Source organism: Felis catus, chromosome A1 (genome assembly GCF_018350175.1).
Source record: "Felis catus isolate Fca126 chromosome A1, F.catus_Fca126_mat1.0, whole genome shotgun sequence".
NCBI lineage: Eukaryota > Metazoa > Chordata > Mammalia > Carnivora > Felidae > Felis > Felis catus.
The window spans coordinates 50,278,807-50,303,190 of record NC_058368.1 but is presented as its reverse complement, the minus strand read 5'-3'; the positions used below and the strand labels follow the sequence as shown (position 1 = coordinate 50,303,190).

The window sequence follows — 24,384 nt, the reverse complement described above, 5'->3', positions numbered from 1 at the left end:
GTGCATTTTCAGGCCATCTCTTTTTTGCCAGGGGTCATTTCTTACATCCACCATTTCACGTTTGTAACAGTAGAATAATCTTGCACATCCCTAGGTACCTTCTGGCAACAGACTTCCAGTTCTTTATCACTATAATCTTCCTCCTGGGACATTAATTATCTGCAAGACATTAAAGTTCACAAATTCTATCTCTGACTCAAGATCCCATCACAATATTCTGACGTACTATTTCTCATAAATTATCTAGTAAATATCGAAGTATTGTTCTCATCTTCCAAAATGGCTTCCTTCATACAATTCCTTCCTTTTCCCTACTCCTTACCCTGAAGTACTTCAACAATGATGACCGGCATTCTTCTTTTCCTCTTAGAAAATCAAATTTTAGGGGCGACTGGGTGGCTCAGTTGGTTGAGCGTCTGACTTCAGCTCAGGTCATAATCTTGCTGTTCATGAGTTCAAGCCCTGCACTGGGTTCTCTGCTGTCAGAGTGGAGCCCACTTCAGATCCTCTGTCCACCTCTCTCTCTGTCCCTCCCCTGTCATGCTCACTCTTTCCTTCTCTCAAAAAAACATTTAAAAATATTTTTTTAATGTATAAACAAGAGCAAATTTTAGGGAAGTCTCTATGTGAATAATTATTATTGCTGTTGTTGAATGCCAACTATGTGCCAGATAATAAATCATACGCTTTTCATATATTATTTAATATAATACAAAGAAAGTCTTAATATTATTCCAACTTTGCTAATAAAGAAACTAAGGCTTACCGAACTGAACTGCTTTGCAAAGATAAGAGAGGTAGAAAGAAGCAGTAGCATGGCTCAGATGTGCCTAACTGCAGAGCCCCCCAACACAGCACACTACCGTTCTCTAGCCCTCCTCCTGCCAGTTTCCCTCCTGCTGCTCCTGGCACCCAGGCTATGGTGGCACCAGAAAGCTGCTGTCATGATCTTGGTGAACTCTTCAGTTATTCCTCCTAAACCTGCCATGATTGTATCATTGTCTGACTTCTTCGTCTCTAGGGTTGAGACTCTGCAAGTTCTAGGCACTTTTTTTTTCTTTTTACCATTCTGGGCTACCTAGTACTAACATAGCTTCTTTCTGAGGTGAAAGAAGAGAAATCCCCAATTTTACCTGCAGGTTGACTATAATCATGTAGAGTCCTATATGAACATTGTCTATCACTGGTAATAAAATCAGGATTTGAGAAGATTAGGTATGGGCTCAAGAAAACCAACAGGTTCTTTTACCACATCCCAGAAAGAGTATTTCCTGAATGGACCGCAGTCCCTTGACTCTGCAGATAAGCCATTCCAGTGGTGTTTGGTCACTTGCTGTGACCTCACACTCACTGAAAGACCAAGATGAATGTATAAACAGCTGTGCAATTTCTTTCCAAAAGGACTCTATAAATGTCTTAGTTCATAAAATAATTTTTACCAATATACATTTTACTCAGGAAAAAAATGGCATCTTTGTAGTAAGAATTATCTACTTCTCTTTGTGAAAATTCTAAATGCCATCCCCCCTGATAAACAACAGCTCATGGATATTAGAGAAACTAGTTTTTGTAGACAGATCAAAATTCACAGTTTAATTGTCTATATTCAACGTATTTTCTGGAGTTAAAGGTAAAGAGTTTTTCAGGAGGATAAATATATTTTTAATATTCTGCACTACAAAGGGCTCAAGCTTCTTTAGCCAGTGTTCAGACATATTCCGAATCACCACTTACTTGGTTTTCAAGAAGTCCTGATTTTTCCAAGGATTAATTTCCCCTGGATCTGAATGTCCTCAGGGTTACTTATCTATGTAATACAAATGTCCCTCATGCTCTGCCTACTCAGAAATCTTCATTAAAGACTCTTAGTAGTCTTAAAAGTGACATTAAGGATTCTCACCTTTTAAATAACAGAATCTCCATCCCCCCTTTTTAATATTTATTTTGAGAGAAAGAGAGCATGAGCCGGGGAGGGGCAGAAAGACGGGGAGAGAGAGAATCCCAAGCAGGCTCTACACTGTCAGCACAGAGCCAGATGCAGGGCTCAATCTCAAAAACCATGAGATCATGACCTGAGCTGAAATCAAGAGTCAGTCCCTTAACTGACTGAGCTACCCAGGCATCCCTTTCTTTTTAAGTCATACTAAGAGTCCCCATGTTAGTTAGTTCTGACTGCTATTACAGAATACCACAGACTGGGTGGCTTATAAACAACCGACACTTATTTCTTACAGTTCTGGAGGCTGGAAGTCTGAGAGCAGGTACCAGCAGGGTTGGGTTCTGGTGTGACCCTCTTCTGGGTTGCAGACTGCTGATTTTTCATTATGTCCTCACAGAGCAGAGAGCAGAGAGAGGATGAAACCTCTCTTGTGACTCTTACAAGGGCACTAATCTCATTCACGAAGGCCCTACCTTCATGAACTTATATAATCTTAATTACCTCCACAGGCCCCACTTCCTAACACCATCACACTGAGGGTAGAGTTCAACATATAAATTTGGAGGGGCACAAGCACTCACTCTATAACAGTCCCCAACAGTTGAGAAATGAAGTATCTTACATAGAATAAAGTCTCTGAATTGTGGTTCTACAGTTCCTCTATTTTGACTAAAATTATCCCTGTGTATCTGTCCCATTTTCTAACCTTTACTCTACTCAGCAATGCCTCTCTCTGTCAAAGGCTCTGCTCTTCCCTGAACCACTAATGTCCCTCGGGAAATAAATTATCTTCACTCTCCAATGCTAATACATTGGACTTTCCACCATCTTTTGCCAAGTCTTCAGTTTTCACTTGGTGCTCAGGCATAAAGAACCACCTTTGGCAGATATTCAGCCTTGGGAAGGGAGAATCCCACCGCAGAGAAACATGGATGCCTGTCCACAGATCTTCTTTATCATACTACCACGAGGAATAGCAATCTGGTAGTGCTGCACTGCAGGGTGGCCAAAGGACAGCCTTCCACTGCATTTGGAATCAAGTTTGTTCTGGCCCACCGTATTTGGATTCCTTGTACCTTCATATGATTTTTCTCTCAAGATCTCAAGAACTAACTGTGTTGGCCATCCTTGCACATGGCTTTTGGTGGACCATCTCAGTCTTTCAACCATGTTTATATATTTCTAAACTCTAATTAAATTCAGGGCCCTAGTAAATCAAGGAATGGCTAGAGCCTTTCCTATGAGAACTTCTTGACAGTTCAAGGTCTTGTCTTCCCAGAGGAAACAGAGATGCTCTGGGGGAGTGTGATAAGAAAATTCATGTGCCTCTATGAGTATCAGCCAAAACACCCTCCTACACTTCCAGTTACTAACAGTGCTTAGGCAGAACATTTTAATTCATAAGTATTACTTTGAGACAAAATGTCGTAACTAAATAATTAAAAAAATTTTGATTAGGATTAGAAATATAGTTTTCTCAGGAAAAACATATATAGCAAGAAGAGTACTTAAGAGAATGGAAAAATATAGTAACCCATGTTCATATACACAACTTGCCAAATGGAAAATCAAAATAACTAGTCTAACTCTATAAATTGTTGGCAAATAACTGGATTAAGAGCGGAGCCAGGAATAATCTACATATATTTCTTTATGACCCCTCTTCACCAAGAATAAGAGACGTTTGTGTTCTCCACTTTGGAGGATTTGATGTAATTTTCCCAGGGTATTAAAAGTATTAAAATTACTTATTCATACTTCCACTTCTGGTAATCATGGACCAACCACCATATGTTTTATATATATATATATATATATATATATATATATATATATATATATGAAATCATTAGAGTACTAAGTCAGTAAAGACTATCTAGCAGTAGAAATAAACCCAGGCTGGTGAGACTGGCATTTGAGACCACATTTCCAACAAAAGAGGAGCTGAGAATCAGGTTGCTAAATCCTCCTCTCAGACATACATATATATTATTTCTGGTAGGTAATAACATCATCCTAGATTTCAAAATTGGTTACATATTTTATATACACCATCCAGTATTCCATCAAAAATAGCATGATCCATGAGTACACACAGTACTGTGGGAAAGGCACATGGACAAGAAACAATCTGGAGTGTGAGTAAACTGCATGCCGAGAGGCATGAGTAGAGCAAAGGATTACAGCAGTGTAAGGCAGGAGACAGTGAAAAGCCAGGATGTGGAAGGCCATGTCTGTACAACAAAAAGACTGCTTTCTACAGGATGTGTAGGTGAATGCCACCTTTAGATATGTGGCCAAATTACTTCAGGCAATGAGAAACCATTAGCTTTGTGTTCCACAAAGATTTCCCAGCAATACAAATGAAGCACTGCAGGGATGTAAGGCTGGAGCTAGATGTATATCAATTAGGAGATATTAGAAGAGTTTCAGTGAGAGATCAGGAAGAACTATGGAGGGAGAGTCCAAATTGCTTTGAATCCTTTGTTGAAAGAGTTGCGCGCGCGCGCGCGCGCACACACACACACACACACACACACACACACACACACACACAGAGTACCACTAAAATATGGGAGCACTAGGGGATTACAACACTTACAGCTCCCAGGAGGTAAGGTGACCATTCACAAAAACCACCACAGGATCTTTAGCCTCGCCTTCAATAGAAATCCATAGGTGGCCCATGAAAATCCCCCAGTTTAACACACAGCATTAACTCTGCAGAGACATCTACAACTTGCAGTTTGCAGCAGTGCTAATAATGAGCTTAGCTCAAATCCCATTTTCATGATACTAATTCTGCATATTTCCACCATTCCATATCAACAAGGTCTTCTACTTCTAGCTCCCCGCTCAGCCCACTTCTACCTTGTTATTGTTTGAAGAGGCTGTTGGCCACCAAACACAATACAGTATGTGATCTAGAATCCAAAGAGCAGAGCCAAGAGGCATCATTTGGGAGACAATCCAAATTAGTGACACCATCTGCCTCTCCTTCTAATAATGTCATACCGCCCACCCTACTTTGAAAAAAAAATGAAAAAAAAAATACATTTTAAGGCCATTTAAAGATACAGAGCTAATTGGTCCCATTGGATTTCCACTTCCACTTCTCCCATCCAGCAATTCCATCCCATCTACCTTTCACTGGTCCTGCCAGTCCAAGACAGAAACGCATAAACTTTGGCTAGAAATCAAAGTTGATTTCCCAAAACGCATTATCAATTTCCTTCAGCTTTGCTTGTTTCCAACTCACTTGGTCATTAATCCAACAAGATTTAAGCTCTGGGTCAACTCCTATTTCAGTTTCTTTCTCTGACTTCCCCAGTTTTGCTGTTCACGAATTCTGCCTCTGCTCACATCTTTGGGTCCTGGATTTCTAACCTCCTGCCCTACCAAACTCCTTTGGAGAAAAAAAAATCAACATGACAGAGGCCAAGGGAAGCCTAGCCCACCCATGTTCAGTTTTGGCAGTCATGAATAATAAAGTTGAATAATTTGAGGCAAAACATAATAATTCTACAAGATATATGATTTGGTGGGAATTTTCCCCTTCCTGGGAAGGCAGAAGAATGAAATATCATGTTTGGCTGCAGGTATCAGGTTTCATGGAGTTGGTGGCATATGTCTGGAAGAATAGGAAATGGTATAGACAGAGGTTCCTGGGTGGCTCATTCAGTGAAGCATCCGACTTTGGCTCAGGTCATGATCTCTCGGTTCATGGGTTCGAGCCCCACATCAGGCTCTGTACTGACAGCTCGGAGCCTGGAGCCTGCTTCGGTTTCTGTATCTTTCTCTCTCTGCCCCTCCCCTGCTCACACTCTGTCTCCCTCTCTCAAAAATAAATAAACATTAAATTTTTAAAGAAAATATAATAGAGAGACAGGTGAGAAAGCTAACCAAAGCTACTGAGCAAGAGAGTGACTTGATTGAGTTCACTGAGAAAGTGAACCAAAGCTACTGAGCAAGAGAGTGACTTGATTGAGTTCTGTGCAGCGATGTGTAGGAGGATTCAGGAAGTGACCTGGGAAAGGCAGGAGAGAAGAGCACTTGGACTAGAGTAACGGGGAAATCTGCTACAGTCGTCGGGCTACAGTTACAGACTAGGCATCAATAATTGTATTGCTGAGTGAACAATGATTTCAAAATAAAATACATTATCCTGTTTAAGAATAAGACTATTTAAAAATGTTGCAGATTACAGCCAGGTCACAAACACTATTGGGATACATACATCCAATCAACTTTTTAAAAATTTTGTTTTTAAAGGATCCCTGAAAAGAAAAAGATGGAGTGTGAGATTTGGCAGAAGTGTTTGACTGAATGTCTGAAATTTAATCAGGTGGTTGCTGAAATTGTCTGGAAAACATTCTGTTTCACAGTTTTATGTTTGCATAAAGAAAGCCTAGGGCAAAAAATAATCAGAATAATCCTCCAGGTGTGGTAAATATTATAGAAGATATTACAAAACCTGGGTACGAGAGGCTCCACTGCCAAAGAAGACAGTATAAAAGATGATGCCAGAAAATTATTTTGAGAAATACGGCACATCAACATGTACAGATCAGTCAGCGCAAGCCTGTGACTTAATATGTCCTATAAATTTGGGCACCTTGAGTTTAAATGTAAACATAAATATGCCAAATATAAAATTTTGGTATAAACATAAAAATGACTTAGCTGAGAAGAGTATGACTGGCAGGTTACTATTTAGTAAATCATTGTATCAGTGTATCGTGTCTGGCGGCATTTATTCTAAGATCTCTCTCTCAGATAAAACTATGCAATATGATAATATCAAGGGAAGCTACCTTTTATGGAGCACTTGCCACTGGACTCCACGCATCTGGTTTTTCATCGGCATTATCTCATTTGTTTCTGTCAATAAACTTATGTGGTCCCCATTTAACAATGAAAAAACTGAGGAAAAGAGATGCACAGCTATATAGAAAGCAGAGACCCACACAAGAATATTCCGGAGCCTGTGCTGCTAAGCCTTCCACTACATGGCTTACATTATGTTTATCAGTCTCCTGTGAGATTAATAACAATAGTGAGGAGAGCAAGAAACAGACAGCAGCAGACATGTATTAATCAGGATTAGATCAGAGTCATGTAAGAGAGAACCGAAAACAGTGGTGTTTTCTGAAAGACAGAAATGTTTCTCTCACATGAAAGAAATTCAGAGTTAAGCAGTCCAGACGTGGGAGAGCAGCTTCACACTGGCAGACCCCCATTCTGTTATCCTGATACTCCGCTATGCTTGGTATTGTTGCGTCATATTTCAAAAGGGCTGCTTGCAGCCCTAGGAAACGATTATGCATCCTTACCTAACACCATGCATAAAAATTAACTCAAAATGGATTGCAGACCTAAATAAGAGCTAAAGTTATAAAAATTCTAGGAAAAATAAACATAAAAAATTTTTGTGACCTTGGTTATCCTGTCTGCAACTAGATAGCACACCAAAAGAAAAATCCATTAAGAAAAAGAAATGGAAAAATTGACCTTCAAAATTAAAAACTTCTCTTTAAAAGAAAAAAAAAGGCTGCCTCACCTCCAGCCAGGGAGCACACAGACAAAAAATAATATGACAAATGGCACACATATTGTCTCTTACGAAGCTTCCTAGAAGTTGCTGCACAGCATTACTACCTATCTCGTTTGTCAGGGTAGAGACAGAGAAACACGTTCAGCTGTAAGGAAATACTGGGAGATGTAGTCTTTATTTTGCACATCCATTAAAGGCTATTAAAACCTAGAGGTAATAGAAGAGAACACACTTGGGAAAGGCAACATGGCAAGACATAATTGGACCAGTAAGTAGATCTACAGGTAAAAGAAGGGGTGAAGCCAAAAAGGGCCCCAGTATTCAAATTCTTGCTGAGTACAGGAAGGGTGCTGAATGCCTTGATCAGAGACAGGGTAGAAAGTAGGAGGACAAACAGACTGGGAGAAGAGCATACAAAAAAGATGATGAATGACTTCAGGATTATACTATTGCTGAATTATGAACAGAAATCAAACAAATCATTGTAACAACAGTTTTTTTCACCACCATAAATGTAGAAATATGATAGTAATTCTGAATCTCTTTAAACATGTAAATATTAAGCATGCAGATGAATTTAAGTATTTTTCCCAATGGAGCACATTTTATAAATGTAAGTATTCAAACATCAATATATATTCCCACCGTTATTCTTCAGACTTCATGATCACTGCAGTAAAGTAACATTCGAGTTGTTTGGTGAATATGGGGAAAGGGGTAATGAGAGCAAGACTTGATCAGTTAAGTGACATTCCATGTGTTTCGCTCCAGTTTCACCTGGATAGAGAAAACAGCCTTTTGCCGGATGTACCGGATGCTGTTGTCTTCCAACAGATGCAGGAAATATAAAGATATTAAGTCTGATCTTTTTCCACCTTCATCCAAGAAGCTTTTCCAGGGCAGAAGTCATGTCTTTCTCATCCTGTTTCCCCTCTGCTTGGCTCAGCAGCTATTACAGAACAGTTTTCTCAGTATGTGTGTGTTGACAAATACTGTTGGCATGTCCTGCTCCCTTCAGAATTGTGCTTTGTTTTAAGGGCCTGAATAGCATCACATCAGCCTCTGAATTCCTAGACTTGAAAGTAAAGAAGATGTAAAGTTCCTCAGATCTTGCCTGTTCTGACACATCCATCCTTCTGTGCCACCTTTGCATCAAAGGCTTCTCGGCCTGTATCAATCTCTCCACCTTCCAAATGCCTTAAGATGAATGCAACTTGGATCACACAAGGAATTCTCTCATTCAGTTGCTGCAACCCGGGGTCAGTGACATACTGGCTGAGCAATCCATTGTGAGAAGACAGGGGTTTTCCAGTACCCCAAGAACCAAATGTAGACTGAAGACTATGTGATCTCTGATGATAAAATGTCTTTAGTCCCCTGTTAACAATATGGACAGCCACTCCTCTGACAGTTTTGCACCGAGTTCTCTGTTTCCCATTTGTTAGTCTTATTTCATCACTTAAACTGCAAGCTCCCTAAGGCCCAGCATAAGTCTCAATCTTTTGGCTTCCCTCATACAGCACCAAGCCTAGTGTCGTATGCAAGGAAACCTCTGTGAATACAAGAGCTATGGGAGGCAGTCACTCCAGCAGAAATTATCACCGTGGAGTTTCCTAGTAAAGGGCTAAAGATCTGGCGAGTCCCAGAAAGGAAAATGGCCAGACACCAGCCCATCTTCAATTTCTCTTCCCATGTGCATTCAATCCTGGCCAGATTCCTTATCAACAAAGTCCACAAGACAGCACAGAGAATTTAGAGGAAGAGAAAGCTATCTCCATATGATTCCTGGAGCAGTGCTGCCTAGAAGAAGCTGATGAATCACTTAGCCTTCAGAGCCCTTGTTTGTACTCTCCAGTTCCTTTTATTTAAAAAGACAAGGGCAATGCTGATCAAATGACTGAGTTGCACAGCAATGAGTTGCTAATTAAACCCACTTTAAACCTGCCCTAAACCATTAGGTAAATTGTTTCACACTCTTCACAATTACAGTGAACTACAGTCATATTTATACTCTACATTTAGACATTTAGCTTTCCCTGGCCAAAAAGGATCTGCTTTAGGAGGGCTGCCTCACTAATTAATTAATGTTTAAGTCAATAGTGCTTCCAGGCCTTATGGTATTTCAAAAAGGCACATTAGCCTCAATAGCTGGCAGGCAGCTCAAGAAAGAGAAACCTGGCAGAAGGGAAATAGACAAAACCCATGACAGGGAAGGATGGTGTGAAATACCCTGGGAGTAGCCAAAACATCTTGTGAGGTGGGTGGCATACATGTAACCTCTGCAGATACCTGTAGGTTCTCTCCTGCCTACTCTCTCCTTCACATTCCACTCCCAATACCTTTGTTCTGGATCACATCATTCTTGGTGTGAACACACGATACCCTAGGAGCCTCTAGTCTCTTTCTCCAGGTCATCCTTCATCCTGCCATCAAACTTATCGTTCCAGAACACATGTCTGATCTTACTCCACCACTCTTCAAAACCCTTGACTAGTTCTCTATTGCTTAGTTGTGCTTAGTTGTAGGATACAGTCAAAACTCGTTAGCAAGCACTATATTGTTCTATACAGCCAAACCTTGGTTTGTGAACATAATTTGTTCTGGAAACATGCTTGCAATCCAAAGCACTTGTATATCAAAGCAGATTTCCCTGTAAGAAATAACGGAAACTCAGATGATTCATTCCACAACCCAAAAATATTCATATAAAAATGATTACAATACTGCAATATAATACCAAATAATAAAGAAAATACAAAATATATGGGAAAATGAACTAAATAACCTGTACTTTCCTTTGAAAACCTTCGTGGGCTGGTGTGAGGGAGATTAGAGAGAGGATTGTGTAGGATGCCTTTCACTATCACTAACGGAATCACTGCTATCTATTGGTTCAATGGAATCTTTTTCTTTTCGTGCAACTTTAACAAGGAACCTATCCAATGACACTTGCTTTTGCCTCCTTTTGAGGATTTTGCGAAAATGTGACATTACATTGTCATTAAACAGATACATCCCTCACACTGCTACAGCCTGATTCGGGCGGGGCTCTTCTACAAAATTTTGCACTGTTTCCCACATTTTATACATCTCCCTAACCTCACTTCAAGTGAGGGATTCCTCTGCCTTTGCCTCCTCCTCCTCTGTGGAAGAGATGCAGACGTAAACTTCTTAAAAAATCATGCAATTTCAGCCACTCACACACCTCATTCACACTTCTTGACGATTTCCTTCTTAACCTCCATGGTAATCAGCACCTTCCTCTTACCACCTTTCTTTTCAACCTTTTTCTACTTGGGGGGTCATTGTATACACTCGCACGGATGTTGACTACGGTATTAATACACTCTTTTCATATACTGTATTAAATGTAACTGGCAATAAGGCAACAGAAGAAAGAGATATTTGCAGCAGCCTGACCTAGAGAGAAGCAAAGCATTCCTAAGCTCACTCTTGTATGGAAGAGCAAAGTCCATAGGAGCTTTGAAGTGACAAAAATACACTAGTGCCAGTTGTGGGCACCTTCCAAAGTTATGAAAAATCACTGATTTTTCCCAAACACTGCAGCCTGAGACTGAGCATCCAAGTATGGGAGGCAATCACCCACAATCCCGCAGAGAGAGAGAGAGAGAGAGAGAGAGAAGAACCATTGGCTCAATTGTAATCATGTGACATGGAGTATCATGTACTACTCACTACTCATATTGCAAGACATCACTCATTTATCAAGTTAATATTTATTAGAAATGTTTGCTTGTCTGAGGAACACTCGCAGAACAGGTCACTCACAATCCAAGGTTTTAAGTGTTTATTCTAACCCCCTGATTCTTTGATGTGAAAAAGGAGGAACAATAAAATCCTATTCTTTTCAGAATCAAGTCAAATATCCTCTGGGACCCCTTCCCCTATTCTACCTCCCCTAAATTAGAATTAATTGCACCTCCGTGTGGACCTCCATAGTATATTTTCTACCTACTATGTAATACTTACCTCAGTCTGACCAGTGTAGATTATTTTCTGAAAACTTTTAAGCCCTCTTTCCTGGGTTACCCAGAAAGTCTTCTTTGCATCTGGTAGCTCTAGTCTCTCATTTTACCATATGAATATTTTTATTTTTAAAAGCATGTTATAAATAGTTTTAAGTCTTCCAGACTTATTTCTAAGCATATGAAAAATATACATGTTCGAGAAAGAGAGAGAGGGAAATATGCATTTTAAAATTTGGTAATATCCTATATAATAGTTTTTGCTTTATTTATAAATAATTCTGTAAGGCAATTATTTAATTATATTATAAATTTATAAGATGCATGGTATCTATTTACAAGTAATACTCTTTCTTTTTTACTTCAGTGTACATTGAGGGTATTTGCCCATACTGGAACATACAGAGTTACCTCATTGTACTAATGGCTATGTAGTATTTCTGTTATACATGTACATATTTTGTACATATTTTGTTACACATGTACATAAGTATGTGCACATATATACACCCTATATATATGGCATAATTAAATCCACTACAGATAGACATTTGTACTGTTTCCATTTGTAGTGAATTATAAATAGTCCTGCAATTAATCCTTTACATACAAGTACATCTTTATGTAAGGTGGCATTGCCCAGTAAAGAAGTAAACATGTGTCAAGGAGCCTGGGTGGCTCAGTCCACTGGACATCAGATCCCGGGGTTGTTGGGTAGAGCCCTGCCTTGGGCTCCCTGCACTCAGCTTGCATTCTGCTTAAGATTCTCTCCCTCTCTCCCTCCACCCCTTTCCCCCATATGTCCCTTTCCCCCCTCTTTCTCTCTAAAATAAAAAAATTAAAAGTTTTTAAAAAGAGGTCAGCATGTTTTAAATTTTTATATGCTTGCCAAATTTCTCACCAAACATATGGCAGCCATCTCTATTCCATTTAATAGTATGGAGAAAGCCTGATGTCTATTCATTCTTAAACTTTGACAGTATGACAGGTAAAAAAAATCGTATCTCAATGTTGTTTTAATTGCATTTTTTTAACTAAAGAAATTGACCATCTACTCATAAGTTGGATAGCCATGGCATTCTTTCTCCTTTGAATTGACCTTTGATATACTTTATTCACTTCCCTACTGAAGCTTTACTTTTTTTTTTTTTTTTAATTAATCTTCAGGAGTTCTTTAAATAGTCCTTTTGTCAATAGGTTACAAAATTCTCCCAGTTGTCATCTATCATTTATTCTCTTTATATTTTTCTTACAGAAAGTTTCCTTTTTGATGTAGTATTATTTGCTTTATTTTTCTTCATGGCTTCAGAATATTTTATCATTTTTCATAGACTTTTCCAATGAGAAAAAAAATTAAATGGCTTCCTGAAAAAATCCACTTCTGCCCACTTATTTGAATTGCCATCTTTATCCTATACTAGATTATCGTATATCTGTTTTTGGAGTTGCACTGTTCAATAGAACTCTTTGTGCGAAAGGAAATGTTCTATGTCTGTGCTGTCTGATGCAGTAGCCATGTGTGGCTATTGAACATTGGAAATGTGGTATGATGAAAAACTAAATTTTTCATCTTAATTTTTAGTTTTAATTAATTTGTATGTAAATAGCCATGTCTAGTTAACAGCTACCATATTTCATAGTGTACTAGATACCAGCACTAGACCACTTCTATCACTAGAGCTGTATTTTTGTTAGATTTATAGTAAAGCAAACAGCATCATTATTCTCCTTTTATTTTTAATTTGTTTTTTCTTTTCTGATGCAGTTAGTCTTCCAATAAAAGTTTAAAATGAACTTGCTAAGTTAGGAAAAACGTGCAGAGAGAGTTTATTACACTGGAATTAAGTGTATAAATTAGTTTGGGAAGAATTGACACATCCATAATATTGAATCTCATCTGAGATATAGCATGTCTCTCCATTAGAAGGTTTTTACAGTTTTATGAAACCATTGGGGAGGTTTTATAGTTTCGTAAGGTAGGAAGATAGAATGCACATTCAGGAGAACATGCCTAAATCCTCTGAAACTTGGAGTCTGACCCATCTTTGCCATGTAAGCATCTTTTTCCTGTTAACATTTTGGAAATGAAATTCACTTCATTATAACTGTTAAGGCAGGGCCTTAAAGGGGAACTAAGTTCTGTAGGACCACACAGTGGACGATGTCAAGCAGGATACACAGTGATGATCCTAGTGGGAACTCACACTTGTGTCACAACTATATGTGCCAGATGCTGCTTTATATGTAGTAACTCATTGAATATTCACAACCCCATTACATAGAGTTATTAGCCCCATTTAACAGATGAAACAATTAGGACCTGTCCTTGCCAGTGATATGCCTATTACATCTTGATGTAGATGGGTTTCAAATCTAGGCAGCCTCCCTCTGGACTATGTTCTCACCACCAGAGTTGCCTGTCTATGGTTGCACCCTGAGGTGGGATCCTAGAGCTACTGAGGCTTGGTACCAAGAAGCAGCTTCCGCAACAAGGGGCCTTTATCTGGTCTCAAAGTAAAGGGGGCAGATGACATCAAATTCAAAGCCTGCTGGGTTTTATTATTTATTATTATTTATTATTCCCAAGCTTTTTCTATCATGGGTTAGAATTTTTTATTATATTTTCTAATAAGTTACTTCTGGTATAAGGAAATGCTATTGGTTTTTATACGTTAATCTTATATTTACTACGATTTACATTTTATATTTATAAATATATTTATATATTTACTATATTTATATATTTACTATATTTACTAATATTTACTTTTTATATTTATAAATATATTTATAAATATGATCTTATATTTACAATATTTACCTTTTTATTTCTAATGGTTTTTATACCATCTGTAATAAAAGTTATTTTATTAACTCATAAAAATAGTTAATTCTCCTGTCATTAAAAAGTTATCTCCTTTGTTACAATACATATAGCTTATCACTTTTTCTTTTTTTTTCATTTTGTTAACATTTATTTATTTTTGAGAGACAGAGAGAAACAGAGTGTGAGCGGGGAGGGGCAGAGAGAGACGGAGACACAGAATCCGAAGCAGGCTCCAGGCTCTGCCCTGTGCTCAAACTCACGAACTGTGAGATCATGACCTGAGCCAAAGTAGGTAGCTTAACTGACTGAGCCACCCAGGCGCCCCAGCTTATCACTTTTTCCTCCCATTTTATGTTGACTAGAACTGCCAGAAAGATACTGAATACTAGTCATCCTATTTAACAGAGTGGAAGGTAATTTTAAATTTTTCATAGAAATAATTTTGTTCCTTATGTTTGCTTTGTGAATGTACATACAGTTTCCTTCCAGGAGCCCCAGTGGACAAACTTGGCAGACCCAATACAGCACCACCATCAGCATGCAAAGCTCCCCAGATAATGGGGCTTCCAGTCCAGCTCCCACTATTCTTTTCCCCAGAGACTATGATGGAACTTTTCTGCAAGGATCATGCACAAAATAAACAGAGCTCCATCCCAGGAGCCCTTAGCCACCACACAAAATCAGGAAGGAGCATTTCTACCTCTTCCCTGGGAATTCCCAATGGCCATCAATTGTGTGCTTTCCACTGCTTGCAACAAACACACAGGGAGTACTAACGCATGACCCGTGTGTTGGTTGGCGCTGCAGAAAACGGAGCTAAGCTATGACTCTTGTCTTCAAGTGACTCACCATCTACTAATAGCCAACATAATGCCAGGTATACTAACGCTATATTGATAGTACACTATCCTATTTTACAAGCTATTCTCATTTGATTCTCAAAACAGAATGATTTATTATTAAATTTATTCTTCCATGCATTACCTTTCTGTCATTACTGTAAATGGGATTTTTATCCCAGTATAACTTCTAACTAGCTACTCATGTACATGTCTGCTATTGATTTTTGCATATTAATTTTATATCTTGCTACTAGGCTGAATTTTTTTATTGTTTGAGTTAGCTTTACTTCGATTCTCTAGAATTTTTCAAGTATGCTATTATGTCATCTGCAAATAAAAGACATGTGGAGAAATTCAGATTCATTGCACCACAATATGTACCAGACCCAGAAGACACAAATGTGTGTGGTCTGGACAATTTTCTAGAAACAACAGAGTAGTATTCTGAATGTTATTTAAAACACACACACACACACACACACACACACACACACACATTTCCTACAGAAAAAGTCATTCTCAAAATAAAAGGCCAATAATAGTGCTGTTAATAGAATTTTAAGGTTAAGAAAGTGATGGTTCACATACTCAATATAGCTTAACATAGAATTCTTCAATAAATTAAAGAATGTCTATTTCAGCAGTGTTCATAGCTATAAAGTGAATAAATCCATAATAAAGAAATGGAAAGAAAGCAACATATGACAATGTTCTGGCTAGTGTTCCAACTGGTGGGAAAATTACCATCACCCAAGAGATAAAATTAAAGATTGTTTGAGTAGCTTCATCAACGCATTTACCACCAAGTCCTTCACAGAAAAGTTGGCAAACTGCTTCTTTATCAAACTGCTCATCCTAATTTCAGCAACCAACCAATCATCCACTGTCATAGTCTGGTATCAGTTTATAATGTAAGGATTCATTAACAGTCTAGAAGAAACACACATATATTTCAGTATATTTTCTTCAGTTTTATTTGAGATATTTTATACTTCATTGATATTTATAATTTGAAAGACTCTTGAAAAATCTCAGGATAGATCCCTTAAATGTCAGTTACCTGACATTTTTTCTGTATCTTCTATCTACCATTTCTAAGTTTCACAGAAAAAAATCTTATATTAGACTTTGGTGATGACCTGTTTTATCTTTACCCTCTTCATATATTTCATGTGCTTTGATTACAATCTCCTCAAGAGTTTATTTTCCCAAACTGGACATATCTCCTTTGTAGACCTTCTTAAAAAAATAATAAGCTGAAATTAGAAGGGGTCAGAGTTAAGTTACTTGAAAAATTGAAGGATAGTATGTCAGAGAGAAAAACACAAAGACATAAAGAAAAGTGAGGAAGAGAATCAAAGTGGGAGAATTAGGACAGAAAGGTTTTTTCATTGAAGGAGAGGGGTTTCCCTGCTAATTTCTTCGTCATTTGTATGACTTTCTTTACTTCCTCCTCATTTCAAGAACTATAGTGCCATTCTCACGCGTGTACTTTAGTATTTACATTCCTAAAATGTTGACTGAGACAGAGAGAAATGACTCACACATTACTGATGAAAACTCTGGAAGTTTAGCTTCTGGTGAGGTGTTCTGCCGACCTGCCTTACCCCCACCTGTTCTGAACATGGTCACATTATTACATCCCCAACTGGCATTTTTGCAGAAGGACATTTTTTGGCAATTTGACTGATGTATATGTTGTACTGCCATCTCTCCCACCACAATAAAGTTCATAGTACAACCCTCTCAGTTCATTACAACCTGTCACTGAAAATGGATTGCCTCATTGCTATAAAACTCATGTTCCATGCATTAGCATAAGAGTAACAGCAACAGCTGATATAAAACCATCGTGGAAAGTCAGAAACTACATGAAAGTGGGATAGATGGCTGAGGAATCAGTTAGAATAAACTAGGTAGGTTCTTAAACAAGTAATATCCTTTTAGGAAATCTGATGAGTAGTATGAGATGGTTTCAGACCTTTCTGAAACAGAAATGACATTCTACTCTGGTTATGCACTCACTCCATGACCAGTCTTTGCACATTATCATCACCCATTCTGATCCATTCTGAAACCAAGTGCAAATGGCTAGTCTCTTACAGCCAGGTACCATAACATCTTTCTGCTTTTTCATTTCTTACTTATTAGGGCACCAATTCCTTCATGTCATGAAGTGTTCTAGGCTTTTAAAACTGACATTTAACTCGCTTCTAATACTATCTAGCTAAAATGTAATAAAATTATTTTGCATTATTGAATTTATTTCATAATCACCTTTTGTTTATGACACGGGAAGTGATACTGATTTATATTTAAAATAATGGCAGAGGGGCGCCTGGGTGGCGCAGTCGGTTAAGCGTCCGACTTCAGCCAGGTCACGATCTCGCGGTCCGGGAGTTCGAGCCCCGCGTCAGGCTCTGGGCTGATGGCTCGGAGCCTGGAGCCTGTTTCCGATTCTGTGTCTCCCTCTCTCTCTGCCCCTCCCCTGTTCATGCTCTGTCTCTCTCTGTCCCAAAATAAATAAATAAACGTTGAAAAAAAATTTTTAATAAAATAAAATAATGGCAATTTCTAAACAAATTTACATAAGTGAAGAAGTTATTTAAGTAAACATAAAGAAGAGTATTAAGCAAATAATACCAGGGTTTTATGTTTATATGGAAAAATTTTGAAGATCGTATTCAATAACACACATTTTGAAACACCTGTCTACTGGAAAGAGTGCCGTACTGATGTTAGTAAACCTGACATTCTGTCATTTACTATCAGGAAGATATCAGAGAAGTCATGTAATTTCCATATGCTTCAGTTGCTTCATGAAAAAAAAGAAGTTGACCTTCAATAATCTTTCACTGAATAATAATAGCCACCATTATATGACTACTTTTATGGTTCGGACTATGCTAAGTGCACTACATAGGAATTCTCACTTGATTTAATCATCACTACAATCTTGCAAAGGAGATTGTCACCTTCATTTTACAGATCAGGAAAGAGACTCAGAGAGATGAAGTAACATTCTCAAGACTGCACAGCTTGTTACTGATAGAGTGTGGATGGACTCAGGCCCAGCTTTGCCTGACTCTCAACCTGTGTTTCCAGCTTTCTGAGGGTCGCCCACATCTCGGACCCTATTGCAACACCAATGGCAAATATCATCCTGCAAAATCTCTCCAAAGGACTCAATTCAAAGGTTCCTGGAGCTGGGTTAACAGGAAGAAAAATTACAAAGGGCAGCATAGTTCCATATTATTCCTTAAATGTAAATTTTAGGATTAAAAAAGTAACTCATCTTTATGGTACAAAATGCAGAAAGCACAGAAAAGTATAAGGAAGAAAAAAAAATAGCACTTCTTATTCTACCATGCATGAAATACCACTTAGCCATATTTCCTTCCTGTCTTTGTCCCATATATGTATGTTCAACTGCCTAACTCAGTTCCTGGAGCAGTGGAACCTCATTTAAGGACGAATAAAATTTTAGCTGATTACCTTCAGTCTTCCTATTATACCCCTCTGCCCCTTTAGCTAATACAGGAATGACACGAGTACTTTTTCTTGAGCACCTATTATATCAAAGTATATTGCTAGATAATTCCATCCTCATGACCTCTTTATGAAGCAAATACTGTTTTATCATTATTGTTATTTTGTAGATGAGGAGACCCAGGCTTAAAGGGTAAAGCAATCACCTTGCCCAAGGTCACACTAGTTACAGTTACACACATGATCAATATCATGATCAAGCCTCTGCCTAGAGTCACTAGGAAGTATTGCTTGCATGGCAGTGACTCGGTTTAGAGTGAGCATTTGTAGTCCCTAGAAAGCACCACCAGCATTGCATGGACAACAGAGAAGTGTCCAAACTCAGCGATTCAGAGCCTTGGCAAAAGTTCCAAATTGTTTTCCTCTAAATTTTTACTAAAGAATACTAAGGCCCTCTGATATATCAATGGTATCTTAAGGAATAACCCTAAGAAACCAAAGATTCTCATGTTAAGCAAGGAAACTAGACTGATAAATGTGACATTGAATTCGCTTTCCATAAAAAAGATCTAGAAAAAAATTACGTAACAGGAAAAAACCTAGGAAAATTACACATCATAAAAGGAGTCCCATGAAAATGTCAGAATATAGTTGCAGTTTTAATGTCAACATCCTGATTTGCTTTTTGTTACTCTTCAGCTGTAGAATATCACTGCTGAAACAGAAAGGTGTATCTCTCCATTAAATTGGCCCTCTGTCTACAAGTAGACTGAATCCCAGACATAGAAACCCAGACATAGAAAACCCCTCACAATAGAGTAATGGCTGATAAATTCTTTAGTATAAAGAGGTGCTATGACACTGCCTCTGATGGCACTGAAGTTGACTGTTAAAAACAATGTATTAGATATGTTCTGTCAATCCAGCATAAGTGGACAGCAGGTTGCTAAAACAACCAATAATATCAACACACAACCTAAAGGTTAAGTCATTAAAATTTTAAAGAAAAAATTATATAGGCTTTTTATATTAGGCTTTTTAACTGCATAAAGTACAAATTAGATTAATCACTTACTCCAATGTTGAATTCATTTTGGGTTTTAGTATGTGTTGAAATTGGGAGGAAAACAGATTTCTGTCAATATCCTGGGAAGTGATTTAATGCTAGCCTGATTCTATAGATGAATAAATTATTTAAGATGACTTGACTCTGGAAAATGAAAAGCCACTCTGAATATTTCATTAGATGGCACATGTGAAAGTAAACATAACTCAGATACATTGATATTTGGACACAAACAATTCTCAGTGAATTGATTGTCTTTCCTCATTCAAAATAAAGGCTCTGAATATTTCTGGGGATTAAATTTACTTTAAAGCCATTCAATGAATAATTTAAAGAAAATCTTCCAATATCCTCCAATCTAAGTATACAGAGAAGTCAATAATTCAATGGTTAGTGTACAAAGATTTTCCATCACACATCTCTTTTAAATAAGAGATTTCTATTTTTTCAAATGAGTCCAAAGAAATTTGCTCAATATAAAACATTCTGATAAAGCTCCTAACCCAGCCTTCTTTCTGAAAAGAAAAAAATGTTTGTCTCTAAGATTTAACTGCAAAAAAAAAATGTGGTCTGTACATGTAACAATAAAGTGCAGGGGAAAAAAATTGGAGGCTGTTGTGTGTGGGTTTTTTTCCAAACTCTCCCATTATATGTCATTGTGATTCGAAGGTGGGTTTAACTTCTCAAAAGTCTGATCACTGTTAAACCAATTAGACTGTCTGTCAGGTGCTGAAACCTGTCACCTAATAGCACAGAGCCGTCATCACTCAAGGATTTCAACTACACGTCTCATCAGGGTACCTGAGCAAACGCTGACAGGGAAGAAACCCTATGAGTACATGTTTTAAAAGTCAAGTAAATTATTTAAATGCTCTGTCAGAATAGGCAGATGTGATGTGAATTGGGAATCAAGGGAATCTGGACTCCACTGAAGTTTCAATGTAAAAGAAATATATAGCAGTCCCCCGTTATCCACAGATCTGTTCCACCCCCAACCCCCACCATGGATGCCTGAAACCGCGGATAGTACTGAACCCTATATATACTATGCTTTTTTCCTATACATATGTACATACTTACAATACACTTAATTTATAAATTAGGCACAGTAAGAGATTAATAATAACAACTAATAATAAAACAGAACAATTATAACAATGTACTATAATACTACACTTGACCTTAGCCAAGCGGCCGGGAAGCCATCACAAAAATGTACTGTAATAAAAGTTACGTGAATGTAGTCTCCCTCTTTCTCTCTAAATATCTTATTGCACTATACTCACCCCTTTTCTTATGACGATGTGAGACGGTAAAATACCTATGTGATGAGATGAAGCGAAGAAAATGACGCAGACACTGTGACGCAGCGCTAGGCTACTGTTGACCCTCTGATGATTCGTCAGGAGAATCGTCTGCGTCCTGTCGGAAGTAACGAAACTGCGGATGAGGGAGGACTACTGGATGCCTTTTCATTCAAATTACACTATTCTCCAAGTCGCCTGATTCCAGGCTGGGATTGACCTTCCTGGTGTATCATCACCTTGTGGACCATTTCTTGGTTAATATTAACAAACGTTAATTTTAACATTAACAAATGCTTGCTTTGGGGACGATGTGCAGTAAAATAGCAAAGGTGTGTGTTTTGTCGTAGGTTCAAATCCTCTGTTGCATTACTCAACCCTCTTAAGCTTCTCTTTTAGGTCTTTGTCCACGGGTTTTTGAAATAGCAATTTTAGAAATCTACTTTATAATGTGGCTATGAGGATTCTGAGATTAAATATACAATATAGATGCTAATTTTTGTTATTAATTTGCATTGGTTTATGAAAATACAACTGGATGTTAGAAATCACAATCTCTGGGTCTAATACCACTTCCATTTACTGCCTGTATGACCCTAAGCAAAACATGTCATCTCTACATGTCATCTTTAAAATGAGAGTAATAATATCTGTCCTGCTTGTATCTCAAAAATGTTGTGTGAATCAACTGAATAATATAAATGAAAGAGCTTTATGGATAATAAGATAAAACTCTAAGGCATTTTTAGTAACAAATAAGCTAAAAATAAAGTAAATCGAGTAACCAAATGAAAGAGAGAATAGTTACTGGGGCTTCTCCTTTCCAGACTTTTCTCTCAACCATGCCAAAAGGTTTTGGGTCACTTTAGAAGCTTTTCAAAACATTTCCTCAGAGCATGAAGCCAAGGAATCTTTGATTATTGCTCCTTGTTTCAGCCAAGAATAGTTTTTTAACCAAATTATAACGTGAAGGAAAGGCAGACACAGCATATTTGTGTGCTAATAGTTAGACACTCATCTCCTTGAATTGCAAGCTTCAGAGAAGTTGTTTTGACCTATACTTTTCCTCAGAGACATAAACAAATAATAATCAAGTTTCTCCTGAGCTGATTCCTTACTTTACTAGTGACTAAAATCTATTTAAAGAAGGAAAGTGAGTAGTAATAATGAGAACAGAGGATGCTAGAAGAATTAGAAATGTAATGGAATATGGGGGGGGGGGGGAGGGAAATAACAATGACTTTATCCTGTTAAAAAATGAAGCTAGAATGCTATATATAGAATATAATCCTCAAATGTTAAATCAGTAAAAGAAAATGATCATACTGCTTCCGTGGATGGCAGAAAAGCATAGTGATTCAAAGCACTGGTTTTGGAGTTGATCCATTTGGATCCATTTCAAGATCCACCTCTTACTAGAATGTATTCAACTTCACCAATACTCAGTCTCTTAATCTGTATATCAGGAAAAATAAATCGAGGGGCTATGAGGATTCAATCAGATATGACATGCTTACACTTAGCCCATTTCCAGGAACACACTGATGCCCAGTATATTGACATTATTACAACTAAGGTGAGGATGATGATAAATCAGGAAATGGTTTAGTCCCTGTATTGGTTTCATAGGCTGCCGTAACAAATTACTACAAACCTTGTGGCTTAAAATAACAGAAATTTGTTGTCTCACAGTTCTGGAGACCAAAAGTCTGAAATCAAGGAGTTGGTATGGCCATGCTCTTTCTGAAGGCTCTAGAAGGGAGAATCTATTCCATACCTTCCTTAATTTTTGGAGTCGCCATCAATCCCTCCTGCTCCTTGGCTTGTAGACACATCACTCCGATCTCTGTCTCTGTTATCACAGGGCATTCCTGCTACGTGTTTTTCTCTGTGTGTCTTCTCTTCACATAAGAATACCAATCACATTGGATTAAAGGCCTATCCTTATTTAACTATGATATCATGTTAACTTAATTAAATCTGCAAATGCCATATTGCCAAGTAAGGTCACATTTATAGGCACTGAGGGTTAGGACTTCAACATAGCTTTTTGTGGGACACAATTCATTCACAAAAATCCCTAAAGAAGACGTTAGACATGATGGACTCACACTTAGGCTTTTCCCCCAGGCACATTCTGCATAATTCTGGAAGATACTGCATTTGGTTCTGCAACATTCCTAACCATAAATAATTTAAATGTCAGAAATCATTCAGAATGAAACACAAAACAATTTAAGAAGTGGAAGAGCTGCCTAATAAGGAAATTTAACAAGAGTGAAATAAGTATGTTGGACAAGCAAAATCCACAGGGAAAGAGTGAGAAGTTCGAACCAGTCCAAAAAACAGAATGAGATATTATTCAGAAAGGATTAAGAGTAACAAACGGGGTAAAATTAAATGAAGAGATGATTTAGAATGAGAACCAGGGGATTTGTTAGGCTAACAATAGTTCTAATGAATGATGGTCAGACAGAGGAAGTTGTGAAATTATGATCTTTTTAGTCATTAAAAATAGGGAACATGGCATAGGAATTAATTATGGCTCAGCAAGCTGAAGATGTTTATCAATTCCTTGATTTTACATACACCTACATCAGTCTTCTACATCAGGTATGGGAGCCCTCATCCCATCTCAGGATGAAGAGGAGAGCAGCGGTGATATAACAGAAGGTTAAGAACACTCTACCTCTCTTTCTGTTCCCTGTCTTCTAGACCTCATCAGAACACCAGCTCCAATTCTATCACTGATGCCTCATGCTATAAAGTCTACCTTTGCAGGTTCTTCTGAGAGTAAGTGAATTCGCCTAGATAAAATCCTTAGCACAGAGACAGGCACATGGTGGGTTCTCCATAAAGGACAACTACCTGCTTAGACTATGATCTTCATTTTCAAAGCCTATGGTGCCTTTGTGTGTATGTGTGTGTGTGACAAAGTACGCCAGCTCTTCTATGCATCAATCATGCAACACGCGTTTGTTCAGTATGTGCTATGTCACCCAACAGACCTACTATGTGCCCAGCACAGGGATGGACTGGATAAGGGATTTAAAACTAAGCATAGTGAACATTCTCCATCTCAGAAAATTTCCTACCTCTACACTGTACCTCGCTGCAATTTGAGACATTAGAGGCTAATTTTATGGCTTTTGCATATGCTATAACATAACCTTGAAGGGTTTTTTGTTTTGCTTTGGTTTTTTTTGTTTGCTTGTTTGTTTGTTTGTTTGTTTTGGCAAATTACTTCATCTCAGTAAACAAAGCAGTGTCAGGAACATTATGTAATCCATTTTCCTCACTCAATAAACTCAGTAAAGTACATCTAAAGGGTCTGAACTCATTAGAGCAGGGCTAACAAAGTGTCTACCACATAGCAT

The 24,384-nt window shown here is 37.9% G+C and overlaps 1 long non-coding RNA gene across 5 annotated transcripts in view; it reads right to left on the bottom strand.

Moving 5' to 3' along the window:
* Positions 1-24,384, bottom strand: part of LOC109498550 — a 528,643-nt gene that overhangs the window by 462,703 nt on the left and 41,556 nt on the right. For all 5 annotated transcript variants that reach the window (XR_006595729.1, XR_006595727.1, XR_006595728.1 and 2 more), the window contains exon 6: positions 20,990-21,125. This is a non-coding gene — a long non-coding RNA (uncharacterized LOC109498550). The remainder of the gene's footprint in view (positions 1-20,989; positions 21,126-24,384) is intronic.